This window comes from Lepisosteus platostomus, chromosome 6 (assembly GCF_059453375.1).
Source record: "Lepisosteus platostomus isolate fLepPlt1 chromosome 6, fLepPlt1.hap1, whole genome shotgun sequence".
Lineage (NCBI taxonomy): Eukaryota > Metazoa > Chordata > Actinopteri > Semionotiformes > Lepisosteidae > Lepisosteus > Lepisosteus platostomus.
This window is the reverse complement of record NC_142616.1, coordinates 37,175,145-37,191,009: the sequence shown is the minus strand read 5'-3', so window position 1 is coordinate 37,191,009 and position 15,865 is coordinate 37,175,145. Positions and strand designations below refer to the sequence as shown.

At 34.9% G+C, this 15,865-nt stretch overlaps 1 protein-coding gene across 1 annotated transcript in view; it reads right to left on the bottom strand.

Annotated features, from left to right (window-relative positions):
• The window catches only part of cfap58 (cilia and flagella associated protein 58), a 66,281-nt gene that overhangs the window by 39,420 nt on the left and 10,996 nt on the right, over positions 1-15,865 (bottom strand). The gene's annotated exons all lie outside the window — the stretch shown is intronic.

The following is a 15,865-nucleotide window of genomic DNA, read 5'->3' as shown; positions in this document are numbered from 1 at the left end:
ATATCTCCCTTGTGTCTCCACATGTATCATCTCTTCAGGTGTGTGTTCACTTTTAAGTGGCACAATATAAAAAAAAACAACAAAACTGAAAGGTTGGCTTAGGATAGAAAACATATTAATAAGGATATTTCAGGATAAAAATGTGCACAACTGTAGACACATTCACCTCTGCTGCATTAATCTTTTGTTAACACAGGAAACAGTGTGCCTTTCCAAGAATAGGAAACGAATAGAAAAAAGGCACTATTCAGTTTATTACATATTTTATTCCATACAGTGCTATATTTTGGGGTTTTATCAATTATGACAGATACATCCTTACTGAAAATTCAACATGGCAAGGATTTACAGTTTAGAAAGCACAGAATAAACATGGGGACTATTACTATGCAATAACTTTTTTTAATGATAATGCACCTTGTAAATATGTTTCCAGAATGTGAAACTGTACAACTAAAACAGTAAGGGATTCATATATAGTGTACAGCAATTTACCATGCGATGTTTCACTTAGAGTGCTTTAAAAAATCTCCTTCAGTAGTATCAACTTGTTTTGCAGGAAAGCACAGTGGTCTGGAGGTTAACCCAGGCACAAGTCAGTGATACTTTACACTGCAAATAGAGTAATATCTTTTCAGGATAATTAGAAAATGAGAAAAGAGTCCTCTCTATGATTTTTCACATAAAAAGATCCTTTTCATACAGAAAGAACGGTTCATACTGAAAATACAGTACATTACATACATTACATTACATAACCAACGTGAAAGACATAGACAATACGTATGCACAGGTAGGTAAATAAGTTGTGAAGTATCTATTTTATGACTTGCATCCAGGAATAAAAAAGAAGCTTTCATGTATGACTGATTTGGAAATAATAGACAAGTCTTTGCAGCAATCAGTGAAAATGCAGCAACTCTTGATATGAGACAGGAGGCTTCCAGGGCACAAAACTCTGTGACTAATATCACATCAACCTGTGGGGCAACCTCACTGTGGAATAATTGAGTAGGTGCAGCAGTGAAGCGTTCAAAGATGCCATCTGAATGATAGTGGATGATGCTAAAGCACTCTGACAGAATGGAGGTAGTACACTGAAAATTAGACAGCAAAAGGATAGTCAAAAGATGATATGACAGCTTTATGTCATGTTCGTAGACAAGTCCAAATTTGCCACCAATTTCCCAAGGAGCTATTGACATCTTGTCAAAGGCTTAATCTGTTGACAATGGCTACAGTAAATACTGTGGTAGTTGACAGATCATGGCTGAAAAATTAATGGAAATGATTATGGAACTGTAAGTCTTTTTTTCTTTAATGTTCACTTAAGAGAAGGGTGGTCTTTTAAAGACAAGATTTTTAACTGCGGACCCTAATTTTCAAATCAAATCAAATTGATCATTGTTATTTACAACTGAAATTCGGCAAGGAAAAGTTGGTGTGCTTGGGAGACTTGTCAGACAATGAAATAGCAGTTAGGCTTCAATTCAGCTCAAAACCCAAGGTCTAAACAAGTTCCTTCTGTCTATATTGCTCAGTCTTAATTATAGTACAAAAGTTTTTTTTGTTTCTATTAGCAGTCATACACTTTAGGAGGCCCAACTGCATCAACCGCAAAAGATTGATAATGGGTATCTTTAACTTAGTATAATCCAGAAAGGAAAATACATTTTCCTTTTAACTTTTACTTAAACTGAATGAACAGAATAAATTCTGGACAGCTTTCACAATATCACAGAAAACCAATGATAAATACTGTATCTTGCATATATATACTGCATATCACATACTAATGCATTTGACTATTTACTTCTATTTCTTCACAAAATCTTAAAATTCAGCAACAAATTGGTTGCATCTTATATTTCCTCTAAGTCTCTATCTTAATGTGCAAGACAGATTCTCTTTGCCCGATAATATTTATGATATTGAGTTAATATCCAGGTTATACAACTTAGAACAAATATTAAAAATATTGAAGCACTCTCTGCAGAGCCAATTGGCTATTCATGCTTTGACAGAAATGGTAATGAGCATGGGGAGAATGATCCCTGTTGGACAGGAACTGGGGGCACCTGGCAGACACAAGAAAATAGAAGCAGAAAAATAAGCCTGATAAGGGGGTCTGACACTTTTACAAAAGAGAAGGAAATTTCATTTCCAAGGACAGAGATTTGAGTCTTAATGCCAAGTGCCCCTTGCCCACTGCTTAGAAACTGTACCAGCCTCATGTCTAGAAAGTATCAGTAAAGCAGATGCAAGAGCTTTCGCCATGTTAAAATAATGTTAAAATAGTGTATTGAAAAAAGAAAACAGCTTTACCTCTCAATTTCATTCTCCAAACAAAGTCTCAACAAATCTACCTCAAGATGAGAAATGAGAAGCCTCACAACTGCAGCAAGGCTGGGTCCAATCAGGGAGTAGATGTACTGTACCTGCTTCCTACACCTAAATGGAACCCAAATTCAATATGTTTATAGTACTATAAAGATCCAGCCATTCAGAATGCACACTGGATAATGCAACACATTGCGCCACACACACTTCAAGTAACTGTAGCACACTCCCCGTTTTTTAAAAACATTCTGTTGTGGGACTGCACTAATTTGTAAAACTGCCAGGTGGAGCAGTGAATCTTTAATGTGCTGTGTGGAAGCACTTGGGCTGTCGGCAGAAAATGCCTGCTTTTAAAATCCCGGTCAAAGCTGAGCCCCTTTAGACAATCTTTTTCCAAATATAAAATTTAAGTTGTATACTATTTAGACTTTTATTAGTTTCAAACTGTGCATTATAGAATGTTAAATATTAAATTGCTTAAAAAAGGAAGTAGAGCTATTTTGCTAAACAAAATTAATATATACAGCATGTGAAAAACAAGAGAAATGTTGGGCAAAAACTATTACTGTTTCTAAACTTTACTTGGGCCCCAAAGTAAAGCAATTATGTTAAAAATGTTCAGAATCCTAACCATAACCCTACCTGGGGTTTAAATTTTGCAATTCTGTAATGAGTCTCTGAAGCTCTCCATTTAACAGATTTTAAAAAATGTTCCTAAAACTAAAAAATAGGAACTTAAACAATCAAATCCCTTGATAAAATCTCTTGTAAAGCCATCTTCTTCAATAATGAACCAACGCGGAGTATTTTGTTTTTCACTCGAAACATTCTTTTATAATGGTATTGAAATGAGGATGCAGTTGAGGCCAGACTAGGGTTAGGCTTACGAGACCAATACAATTCTTACATCAATTATACTGCTTTTCCCACTTGAAATTACAAAATTGAGAGAGTTTACCCAGTATAATTGATTTTCTTTACACTTTTATTTTGACGTAGTTTTGTACAATTCCTGTATTGTCTAATGCAGCACTAATCCAGCTTTAAGTACTGTACTGTATATATAAAGGTAGTTTAGTTATACTCTAGCTTGTTGTGAAAACAATGTGCTTCCTTCAGGTTTCCATCTGTATTGAGATAATCTATATTTTGTCTTAATGTATATTTCAGCTGCAAGTACTCAGGAAATAATTTAACTTTAAATTTTGATAATAAAACTATTTCACACATATTGTACTGTAGTGACTTTAAAATCATACAGTACAATATCATACTGTATGTACTGTGTATACAATGTATTTTATATATTGATTATATCATACTGCAGTTGATTACTGCACAGTATGATATAATGTACAGTCCAAAGACATACTGGGAGGTTAATTGTTTCTTAGAAAATTGACTCCGTCTTGAGTGTGTGTATGTCTATAAGTTGTAATAAGTGATGGTTTTGTTATTAAAGTGGGGTTTTCTGTAAGCTGAAGAGTTACAGTATAGTTTCTCTTGTGACCTGCATGCTTAATTTTAATGAACAGTAGATTAATTCTTGAAAATATGAAAAGAAAAGAGACAACTTTCAGCCTGGAACTAAACTTCACTTGTTCCTTTGCAGCCTATGCATGCAACACAGCTCCCTACTCAAACTTCTTTAACAAATATTACAGTATGTATACTGTACCTCCCACTGTGTTTGTTATTTTGAACAGGCAGTTTTGCTTGGGTGCTAGGGCTGAATTTACTGTTTTTTACAGTTTATTCTTCATTGTTTTTTGTGCTTTAACATACAGTAAGACAATCAGCCATCAAATGGCCTCTTCTATAAAAACACCCATTTTTTCCTGTACTATAGTTTTAAAACGTGAACAAAGACTACGTTCCCAACATGTCACATGCATGAATCAAATGAGGTTTTATTCACAGATATACCAAATCGATAGCATACAATTAACTGAGGGTATACTATACAAATATACTGTATATAAAAGAAATACAGCTTGATGCCAGAATTTAAAGCCAATAAGAAACTTATTTGCAGTGAATAATTCAAAAATTAAGAATTTTCATATTTTGGAAATGTCATGATTGTTACACAAGAGAGGGAAACTTGACAAATTGTTACGATTATGATATTTAATTAATGTAATTTATTTTTTATTTGTGGCTGCTGTAGTTCACAGCACCTTTTGCAATGACTGGATAATTAATGTTTCCAAATTACTCTGTCAGTCCAGGGGGGTTGTGGGGCCACCTCCTTGATATCTGATACTCCTCAGTACGTTTAAGCGATGATCATAATAATAATTGCTTACACTTATATAGCGCTTTTCTGGACACTCCACTCAAAGCGCTTTACAGGTAATGGGGACTCCCCTCCACCACCACCAATGTGCAACATCCACCTGGATGATGCGACGGCAGCCATAGTGCGCCAGGATGCTCACCACACATCAGCTATCAGTGGGGAGGAGAGCAGAGTAATGTAGCTAATTCATAAGGAGGATTATTAGGAGGCCATCCGAAGGACGGCGCCTGTTTACAGTATAGTGTCCTCATCACTATACTGGGGCATTAGGACCCACATGGACCGCAGAGTGAGCGCCCCCTGCTGGCCCCACTAACACCTCTTCTAGGAGCAACCTTAATTTTTCCCAGGAGGTCTCCTATCCAGGTACTGACCAGGCTCACCCCCGCTTAGCTTCAGTGGGTTGCCAGTTGTGAGTTGCAGGGTGATATGGCTGCTGGCTGCTGATCATGAATGTAAAGTGAATATTTAAGATTCTGTGACATATAAAATGAATAAAAGCATCAATGTAATCGTCATTATATATTTACAATTGACAGTTTCATTTTATTTACAATTGGTTTCATTTGGAATTGCATTTCAAAGTTGCATCACAAAGAAAATAAAAATGGTTGCAAACTGCTCCAAAGCCTTCTTCAGACACAAACCAAAGAGTGCAAATTCAATTGTAGCCTAAACCTTCCACCACACACCCTTTCTCCAATGAGATTTGGCAAAGCACAAAGAAAACTCTAAGGGACAACCTGTTAAAAGTATACTGTAACTTGCATTTGGCTGGGATTACAGACACTGGCTGGGATTAAATACCATTTCATTTTAAGGCATGTTTTTACTCCTGCCATTGGCATTCTTCACATTTGCTAACTCATTCATGTTCATTCAATATTAATATTATAAATTATGTATTGTGTATTGCACTTAAATTGGAATGTTCTTACAAGTATAAATGAACCAGTCCATCTATTTTTTGTAACTGCTTTATCCAGGACAAAGTCAAGGCAAGCAAGAGAGAACATGCAAACTCCAAACAAATAGAACCCCAGTTCCTCAACTGAAACTGCATCAGTGAATACTATGTGTAGTGAAGACAAAGAGTGAAAATAAATTCCCACAACCCCCCCCCCCCCCTATTGTGAGGACACCCTCAAGGCAAGGAACACCCTCCAGTGCTACATCAGAAAAGTTCAGATGAAATAGGTTATATGCCCCACACGTGCAATTTTGTTCTTCTCACATACTGTACTTGAACTACTAGGAAGTAAAAAGGGAGCAAAAAATGTCTAAAAACAAAAATGTATGTTTTAAATTTGATAATTTAAGGATATACACATTGGCATTCAAATTTGCTTTTAAATCAAAATGCTGTATACTGTACATGTGAAAACTCAATTGAGATTTCTGTTTAAAGGCATTATAAAATTCTCTTGCTGTTTCTGAGGGACCTCAAGATTGTTGGTCTGTTGGTCTGGAGGTACTGTACATTCATGTTATTACCTAATCAGAAATGTGAATATAGTTTACAACTGATTTTATTGTTATAGAGTGATTATTATGCCCAAGGAATATTTGTTAAGAGATATAACAGATCGGAGTTGGAATCAAATCCAGACCCTTTTGCATGATAGCACAAATCCTACTGTAGCACCAATGGATTTGAAGGAGTACTGTACATTCCCAAAGTAACCACAGCAAGTGACTGATTTAAATAATTTGATGCAGAAAATGTTTATGAAGAAAGTGAAATATTAATGTGTACCTTATTTTTTTATTTTTAACTACTGTATATACAGATTCATCCATGATACTACATAGTGTGCAGGTAAAGTCTAATTTTAAACTGGCTTTGAAAAGGTAGGTGTGCAACCTAAAGTATTATGGTACTTTTTTAAAATATTCGAGTGACTTCAGAACACTTTGACTGATGCGTAAAAAAATGTAACATAATGATTAGTATGGTGAGAAAGCTATACAGCACAGAAAATATTTTCTCCTGTCAAAATAATTGCATATGTAGTTTATTCTTTTCTGGGTAAAAACAGAAAACACAGAAGGGGTTTCACAAATTAAACAGAGGTTGAACCCAATGAGTTTGCATTATTCTGCTCTATATGGTCAAGTTAATTTTGCTTTTGAATAGTAATTCAAAAGCAAATTGAGTGATGTTCATAATTCTCACATTATGAACTCACTTACACCAGGGATCTGGTTTATTAAAACTAGTTACTAGATGTTTTTTTTAAATAAAAACTGTGAATTTTTTCACAAATCACAATCTTTAAAATGCCTGTGGTTTGAAGACTCTGTGCCATTTATTCACAAAGCTATTTTTTGACACAACTCAAACATTGTGTTTCAAAAATGGGCATTTTAATAAGAAAGTGAAGGTCGTGAAAACAGTGACAAATCACCTTAAACTAAATACAAGCAATAAATTAATATTGTTAATAATGATCAAAGATAATAATAATAAACTTTATTTTATATAGTGCCTTTAAAGGTGGCTTCTCAAAGCGCTTTACAGGATGACAATAACAATAAATAAGAAGAATATATAAGATAAGACACAATTACAATATACAATTACAACAATACAACAATAACAATAGAGGAGACTGTGGATGGTGGTTCTAAGAAGAGCAGAGGGGTGAAGAATGAAACCAGTTAAGTAAAGGCTTTTCTGAAAAAAAGGGTTTTGAGTCTGGATTTGAAGGAGTTTAGAGAAGGTGACTCTCTGATATCCTTGGGAAAAGAGTTCCAGAGCTTGGGATCATAACAGGAGAAGGCCCTGTCACCAATACAATGGAGATGGGCTTGGGGGACAGTAAGGAGGGCAGAATTGGAGTAGGGCGATAATAGTTCAGACAGGTACTGAGGTGCCAAGCCATGCAGAGCCTTATAGGTGAGCATGAGGATTTTAAAGTCTACACAGAATTTGACCGGAAGCCAGTGCAAGAACTCCAGGATAGGAGTAATGTGAACACTTGCACTAGACCTGGTCAGGATTCTGGCTGCTGAATTTTGGACATACTGCAGTTTGTTCAGAGTAGATTTAGATACCCCAGCGAGTAGAGCATCAATTCGAGAGAATACAAATATGTTGATCAGCTTTTCAGCCACAGTTAATGATAGCATAGGGCGTAGTCATGCGATATTTCTAAGGTGAAAAAAAGATGTTTTGACAGTATGCTGCACATGTGGGTCAAATGTTAAGCCAGAACCGAATATAACCCCAAGGCTTTCAATTTTGATTGAAGCTCAAGTACAGAGCCATCTACAGATAGGGTTACAGGACTGGCTTTACGAAGTTGATGCCAATAAGCATGACTTCAGTCTTGTTGCAGTTAAGATGAAGGAAGTTTTGAGTCATCCAAATTTATGTCAGAGATGCAATTAGAATAGAGACAGCCACATCAGTGTCAGGTTTGGTATGGATGTATATTTGAGTATCGTCAGCGTAAAAATGAAAGCTGAGGCCATGTGATCTTAAAAGCTGACCAAGTGGGAATATGTAAATGCTGAAGAGCAACGGGCCCAGTATTGAGCCCTGAGGGACACCAGACTTAACAAGACCAATTTCAGACCTGTACCCATTGAGAGAGACAAAGTGACAGCGATCAGTGAGGTAAGATTTAAACCATTTGAGGGCAGTGTCAGAAACTCCAAACACAGTCTCAAGACGAGAAAGTAAGATGTTATGGTCAATAGTGTCAAAGGCAGCACTGAGATCAAGAAGGATGATTATAGAAAGAGAACCAGAATCAGAAGCTATTAGAAGATCATTGGTGACTTTGACCAGGGCAGTTTCTGAGCTGTGAAGTTGACGGAAGCCAAATTGGAGGGGTTCGAAACGGTTGTTTGTCATGAGGTGGTTATGGAGAATTTTAGAAAGAAAGGGTAAGTTGGAGATGGGGCGAAAGTTGTTAAGTTTGTCGAGAGCCATGTTAGGCTTTTTTGGCACGGGGGTAATGGCAGCAGTTTTGAGGACTGTTGGTACAACGCCAGTGCTCATGGATTCATGTATAATATTGAGGACAATGGGACAGAGAGAAGAGAAACAAGACTGGAATAAAGTGGTGGGAATGGGATCTAAAATAAATGTGATGGGTTTCATGCATGTAACTAGTTTGTTGAGGGATGCTGAGTCAAGAAGAGAGAAGCTAGAGAGATGGGAACCAGAAAAGTTGGATGAGGAGGGAGGAGGTATGGAAATGATATGCATACTGGAGAGAATGTGATGCCGGATGTTGTCAATCTTAGAACTAAAGAAATCTAAGAATGTGTTGCAATGTTGTGATGAGGCAGGTAATGTGCTAGGGCAGTTTGGCTTGAACAGTCTATTGATGGTGGAGAAAAGATGTCTGGGGTTGTTTTGGTGATTTTCAATGATGTGAGAGAAGTAGGTGGATCTAGCAGACTCTATAGTAACCTTATATTCAGATAAGTAATCTCTCCAAGCCTGATAATGTACATTAAGGCCAGAAAGACGCCACCTATGCTCAAGTTTGCGAGAGGCTAGATGTTATTATACTTTGGTTTCAGTGGTCATTTTAATACCACTTTGTTATTTTAGATTATAATTATAATATATATTATTTTAAGCTTGTTGCAAACAAGTAGAACTGGTTTTTACTCCCACCGTTGACTGTATTCACATGTATTAACTCATTAATGATTTTAATTTATTAATATCATTTTAATATTTAACACATGTGATATTTAAAAATGATAAAAATGTCAATATAGTGTACATATAATTCACTATTTTATTTCTCGAGAAGGAGTCTTTATTTGTTTAAAATAAAACTGATGCCCTGTCCTGAAATTGAACATGATACCTTCTGGGAGATAGGCATGCACTTATCCCACTATACCAAAGCATCACTCAATAACATAGCTAAAATGGAGATGTTAAAATGTTTTCAAAATAATCAAAAGTAAACGACTCAAAGAAATTGATGCAGATGTTTACAAAGAAAGTGGAATACAGTACCACTACCAGCACTACCAGCAATATAAATAGTATATAAATAATATATAAAAATAGTATATATGTTTTTTTTTAATTTTTAGCTACCACTACCAGCGATATGAAGTATGTATAATATATTTATATTCCAAAATTAATATTGCTTTTGACATTCAGAGATGTTACGCTTCTGTTATTTTTATGCTCATCTACCAAAATGTTCCTTTATTTGGCAAATTCCATACTAATATTCCATATTAAGTGGATGTTAACATACACCGTAGAGAAACAGATTAAATTAAGCAATTGTTTCACTAACATCTAATGCAGCACAAGTGTCACCTGTCGATCTTTTTGGCCAGTGAATTACATAATGCAACGCGCCACATTACAGGAACCGCAATTGGACGAAATACCTCATGTTCTGATTGGCTGCATCTCTACAACTGTTTTGATTAATAACCCAGTTTAAGAAAGTAAGTGCAGTAAAATAAGCATTTTATTTCCTATTTTATGGAAGCCACACAACTTTTGCAGAGTAACATAATTTTCACAAAAATGCTTAAAAATCTCAACTTTGATGAACCTGAAATGCATATATTATTAGAATTATACAATTACATTTAAGATTATTTTTAGAATAGAATGCCTTATGATATGCTGGAAAATGCTAAAAAACAGCTATAATTAAAAAGAGTACTTAAACATTTTTCAAGAATTGGCAGTAATATCCTTTATATAGTACAGCATATCAAATTGGTCAGTGTGATTTAGATAGATTTATCTAACGTTTTTTAGTGAGCAGATAAATATACAAAACGAATAAAGACCTCTTTTATGATTATTAGAAAGCAATGACAAGCCTGAGAAATTTCAATTAATACAGACTGAAACAAAACACTAAATTAATAGTCAAGCAGTAGACATGATGATGCTATAAAAGCTAAAAATCCTGATGATAAATTAGTTTTACAGACATGACAAAAGTGATTGAAGTTAAAAATTCAGGCTGCCTGAAAATGTGCTACTACAGTACATGTTCAAAGAAAACACAAAAATTCTTCTGGATTTTTGTGTAAGGGCAGACAGTTACAGTACTGTATGTCTTTGTTATCATGACATATTTTTCAATATAAAAAGATGAGCAACATTAATGTATTAAAATAAAAATTCAGATCACTTTTCTTCTTTTATTATTTTGTATATTCAGTAAGGCATGCACAGATATCATAGTCAAACATCAAGACATATTGATTTATAGACTTAGAAAAATGAATAATATACTAAAGAAGCACAGAAGCTGAGCTTCAATGAAATGTACTTCTGCAAGATAAAAAGCACTAAGAGACTTTTCCCATTTACAGGGGTGTCCTGTCAGCCTGTCTAGAGATGGTACAATTGATAGAGAATAAATGAAGAGGAATGGGAAAAGTGGCATATTGAAGAAAAACTGGCCTCATTCTAACTCTTGCCACTGCACACACATGAAAATAAAATTACTCAAAGCCAGTGACAAGAGATAAATGGAGACCTGATTTGTCAGGAACAAAAGAGTGAAATAAAACTGAAGCTTTTGACAGCAGATCTTTTGAACATTAAACCAAAAGGTGAAGACAGCAGTAGAGGATCAAACGAGGAACAAAAATCCAGTCTATCTAGTAACCTAGTAACAGTGTATTTCCTTTTAATCTGCTATTTGCTGGGCAATTTCATATCCCTTGACTCCCTGGAAAATAAGAACATATTTTCTTTTTTTTTTTGCTTTTTAAAAATGGATATTCAAAATTTCACCTATAGTATACATTGAAAAAACTCACAGAGACACAAGAGAGATAATCACTTCTGAGCCTTCATAAGAAGTCTTCAATCACTCAAATAAAATAATGCTGATTATGTAAAATACTACTGTATGTATTAAATACCAAATGGATTGGCTTAAGTTAGTAAAGTTACCACTTTGGACAGGCATGTCATGAAACTGAATGTTGAATAGATATAATAATATAAAAATGTTATTTTAAAAGACATTTGCAGAGCACTTTATAGTAAAAGTAAAGAACACGTTAAAACAAGAGAAAACAGTTAACAAAAATAGGACAGCACATAGCACAAATAAACACAAGTGATTAGAAATGGAGTTAAAGATGCAAAAAGCAGATACAGACACAAATTAAATAAAAGCCTTTCTGAAGGTTTTGAGTCTGGGTTTGAATGTGATTCTCTGATACCCTTTGAGTTAGAATTCCAGAACATACAGTAACAAGAGAAGGTTCTGTCAAAATAGAATGTAAATAGAGTAAAATGTAAAAGAGCTTGGAGGACAAAAAGGAGAACAGAATCAGATGAACGAAGGTTGCGAGGTGGGGAGTAGGATAATAATTAGATACTTTGGTTCCAAGCCACGTAGAACCTTACAGGTGAACATGAGGATTTTTAAGTTGACACGACACCCGATAGGAAGCCAGTGCAAGGATTCCAAAACAGAAGTAATGTGATCACTTGCACATGGCCTGGTCAGGATTCTGGCAACCCAATTCTGGACATATTGAAGAATCTACAGTAGAACATGACCTAATGGATAAAAGTGGAAATGACAGGGAAATCAATGTAAAACATGAGACACTTATAGTATTTACACAAAGGTTGTAGGAGTATTGAACATGCCCCCCAGCCTTGTTGTGGAAGCTCATACCCTGGCTTCCTTTAAGAAATGGCTAAATGAGGTCTTTACATACAGTATATTAGGTGTTGGCAGATGAACAAGCAAGTTGGGCTGAATGATTTCCTGTCATTTGGAATTTTTTTTATGTTTCTTATCCATCTGCATGATCTCTTCAGGCTAAAAAAGGCTAAAATACTGCTTGTACAACAGGAAGCAATAGTAGAGGATTGATAAGCCAGCATCTCATGAGCAGGCACTGATCTTACAAAACAAATCACCTTTTAGAACTAGAAAAATTGAAGAAGGACTGATGAATATTGTGGCGCACTATGACTGCCGTCGCATCATCCAGGTGGATGCTGCACATTGGTGATGGTGGAGGGGAGTCCACATTACCTGAAGTGCTTTGATTGGAGTGTCCAGAAAAGTGCTAGCAAAATCCCATTGACCATGGTCTAACAGTGTTCTATGCTCTTTTTCTGTGTTCTTTTTTAAAATATTATTATATGAAAATAGTTCATGTCTTTATTTTCCCATCCTATATTTCTTAAAATGTCTCCCCTAGGACAATTTGTAGACTATGGTAATGCAAAACACAAAGTAATCTATCATTCCTGAAAAACAGAACATAATTATAATGATTTTTAATTGGTATTAAATTATCATTTAATGTAATAACATACCACATGTTTAGCAAAAAGTCCAAAAAGTAACCACTCACAATCAACTTTTTGCTTTAGATATTTATAAACCCTAAAACGGTGGGCATGAAGACATCTAGAAAATTGCCTTGTGGAATGTTTAATTTATATTCTCAGTTTTGTACAGAAGCATGCAAATTATTTCTAAACAAAAATGATTCCCGAGAGAGGTCTATGAGTGAATAAAAAGTTAAATATTAGTGGTTTGGCTCTAGGCAAAGACACTCTGGTAGTATCGAGGGACTGTTAAATGAGCAATTAATCAGCTACTCATCTTATTTAGTACTCACTCTTTCACATTACTTAATCTAACACTTTAAATGTATACAGTACTTCTATATTGAGTAACAAGGTACAGTAATATAGTATATTTTAATTATTGCAAAATATTGCATGTACAGTTTGTTTAGGGCAAACAAGCTATATGTCTGATAGCTTTAAAACAGTCTAAAATTAAAACATGAAATTCAGATTTGAGCCTGAGTGCAACAACAGAATCTTCAAGTTTGCAGGTGTGTCAGGACATGTTAATTCAGTCATTAATGTCATACAAGTATGCAGTAAATAAACGAAGGACACTAATAAGAACATTGCTTAGATACAGCCCGATAAATTATGAATCATATACTGCCATTACAAATAGAATATAATGCTAAATATCTTAGAGCATTCAAAAAAAATGATTGTTCTTGAAAAGCCACTTGTTTGCCGTTAAGCTTTATAATTAAAAAATCTGTTAAATCTTTACCTTTTTTCCATTTCAAGTGGACTGCTTGCAACTCTGCTGTTTCTTATGTTTTCTGGTCTCACCATCAGTAACACAACAATGTAATGTAAATTGCAACACTACCATCTCCATGGGTAATGAAACACAAAACAGTAGTACTGTAGTTTCAGTAGTGAAGAAGTTTGACAGCTCTGAGGTTTTATATAACATGTGATTACTTAAATATAATTTAAACATAAAGTACTGTGTAATGCAAAACTACCAAGTGCAAAGAAATTTCTGGATTATTTTATGAAAATATTTACCAAGAAAAATATAGCTCACTCCTTTTAATACATCCTCTGCTACTTGGCACATTGATATAATCACAGGAAACAAGGCCTTCAGTGTTGGAAAAACAGAGCATGTAGTGCTCCATAATTCATTCATTTAGTAATTTTACTAATGATTTGGGACCCTTCTGGTTCTTATTAAACAACTCGCACTTTACTCAGCTGCTGTCACTATGGTGTCTCCCAGAACAACTGCCAAGAAAATAGCTCAGCTGCGCTGGCCCCTGTGGATAGTTATTCAAATCAGAAACTGTACAAATGTTTTTCAGTTAAGTGTGGGTGTGATTGATATATATCATGAAACTTATTCTCTGGAGATACTACAGAATATGAGGAAGCACTTCCTAAAACATCTAATGAACATAATTCTCTAAGTTCTCTAATGCCTTGGAGGTAAATTTGAAATTCCTAATGATGATAACTTTCCTGTGATTTTTTTCATTTCCATGTGGTTTCATTAGGCATATATGTTTGATGCATTTAAAATATTACATAATTCTCATCAAATTAACAGCACATCTTCTAGCACGTCTTTAAGATGAAAGCAGTAGCATACAGTAATAATTATGTGTCTGGATATGTAACTGGAAAGTTGGATAGTTGTGGGTTCAACTCAAGATTTTCATAGAAACGAAGGCGCAGAAAACATTATATGAAGCACTGCTGTTGTATGCTAGAGCAAGGTACTTCACTCAGGTTCCTTCAGTGAAATACCTTCTTAGATACATGGATATTCTCCAAATTGTGAGCCCTAAATAAGAATTTGACCTCAATTCCATCCACACATCCATTTTTAACCTGTTTATACAATAAAGGGTCCTGGGGAGCTTGGTAAGTAATGGATGAAAGGCAGGAAACCCAGGGCGGGATGCCAGTGCATTGTAGGGCACAGAAAGACACAAACATGCAGATATTCACGTCAAACCCAATTTTTCCCAGAAGCCAATTAACCTACCAGTAGGACTCTGGATTGTGGCAGGAAAGCAGTTCACCCAAAGGAAACCCAAGAAAACACAAGGAGAACATACCCCAGGAACTGAACCCAGGGCCTTAGTACTGTATGGCAGCAATGCTAACTACTGTGCCACCATTGATCTCAATTAACTTATCTGATTAAGTAAACATCTGATGCCAAGTCTCACTAACTCAAAACAGTGTTATCCTGTAAATATGATAAGCTTGTGATCTCTTCTTACGAATGAAGAGGGTTCATAGCTTAGTGGTTAATGAAAGTGCAAAAATATGCAGACTCAAAACCACCACCTTTTGATCTAAAAAAAATTAATATTAGGATTATGCATTGACCTTTATTTTAAGACCCAACTATTCTTCAAAAAGGCTTTTTGCTAAAAATATATTTCTGTATCGAATTACATTTATGGTTATTCATAAGAATATATCTCCAAATGTATGGTTCTTCACATAAAAAAACTGGCAATTACTAAGATCATTTTTTTTATTTTACACTGTTATAAATATGATCATATGATATTATAATGTTATTAAAAAAGAGATTCAAAAAGTTAGGATTCAGTTCATCCATCTAATTTGAACTTTATAAATGTAATAGTTCCTACTTCATCTTGATTGAATGATACAAAGACCTAGCATACTCATTTCTTTTCTTCCCATGCAAGCCCTTAAAAAAGTAGTTTTCTGTATTTTAGCTCACTGTATTGTTCTGCCTTTGCTCTTTCCTATTTTATATGCAGAGATGAGCTGACAACTGCATTTGTATCTCATCCTGTCTTTCAAAATTAATGCAGAATATATTAAGCTGATGTAAGCTGCAACGTAAATGAAATTCGTATGAAGGTATTGACTATGTAGATAGT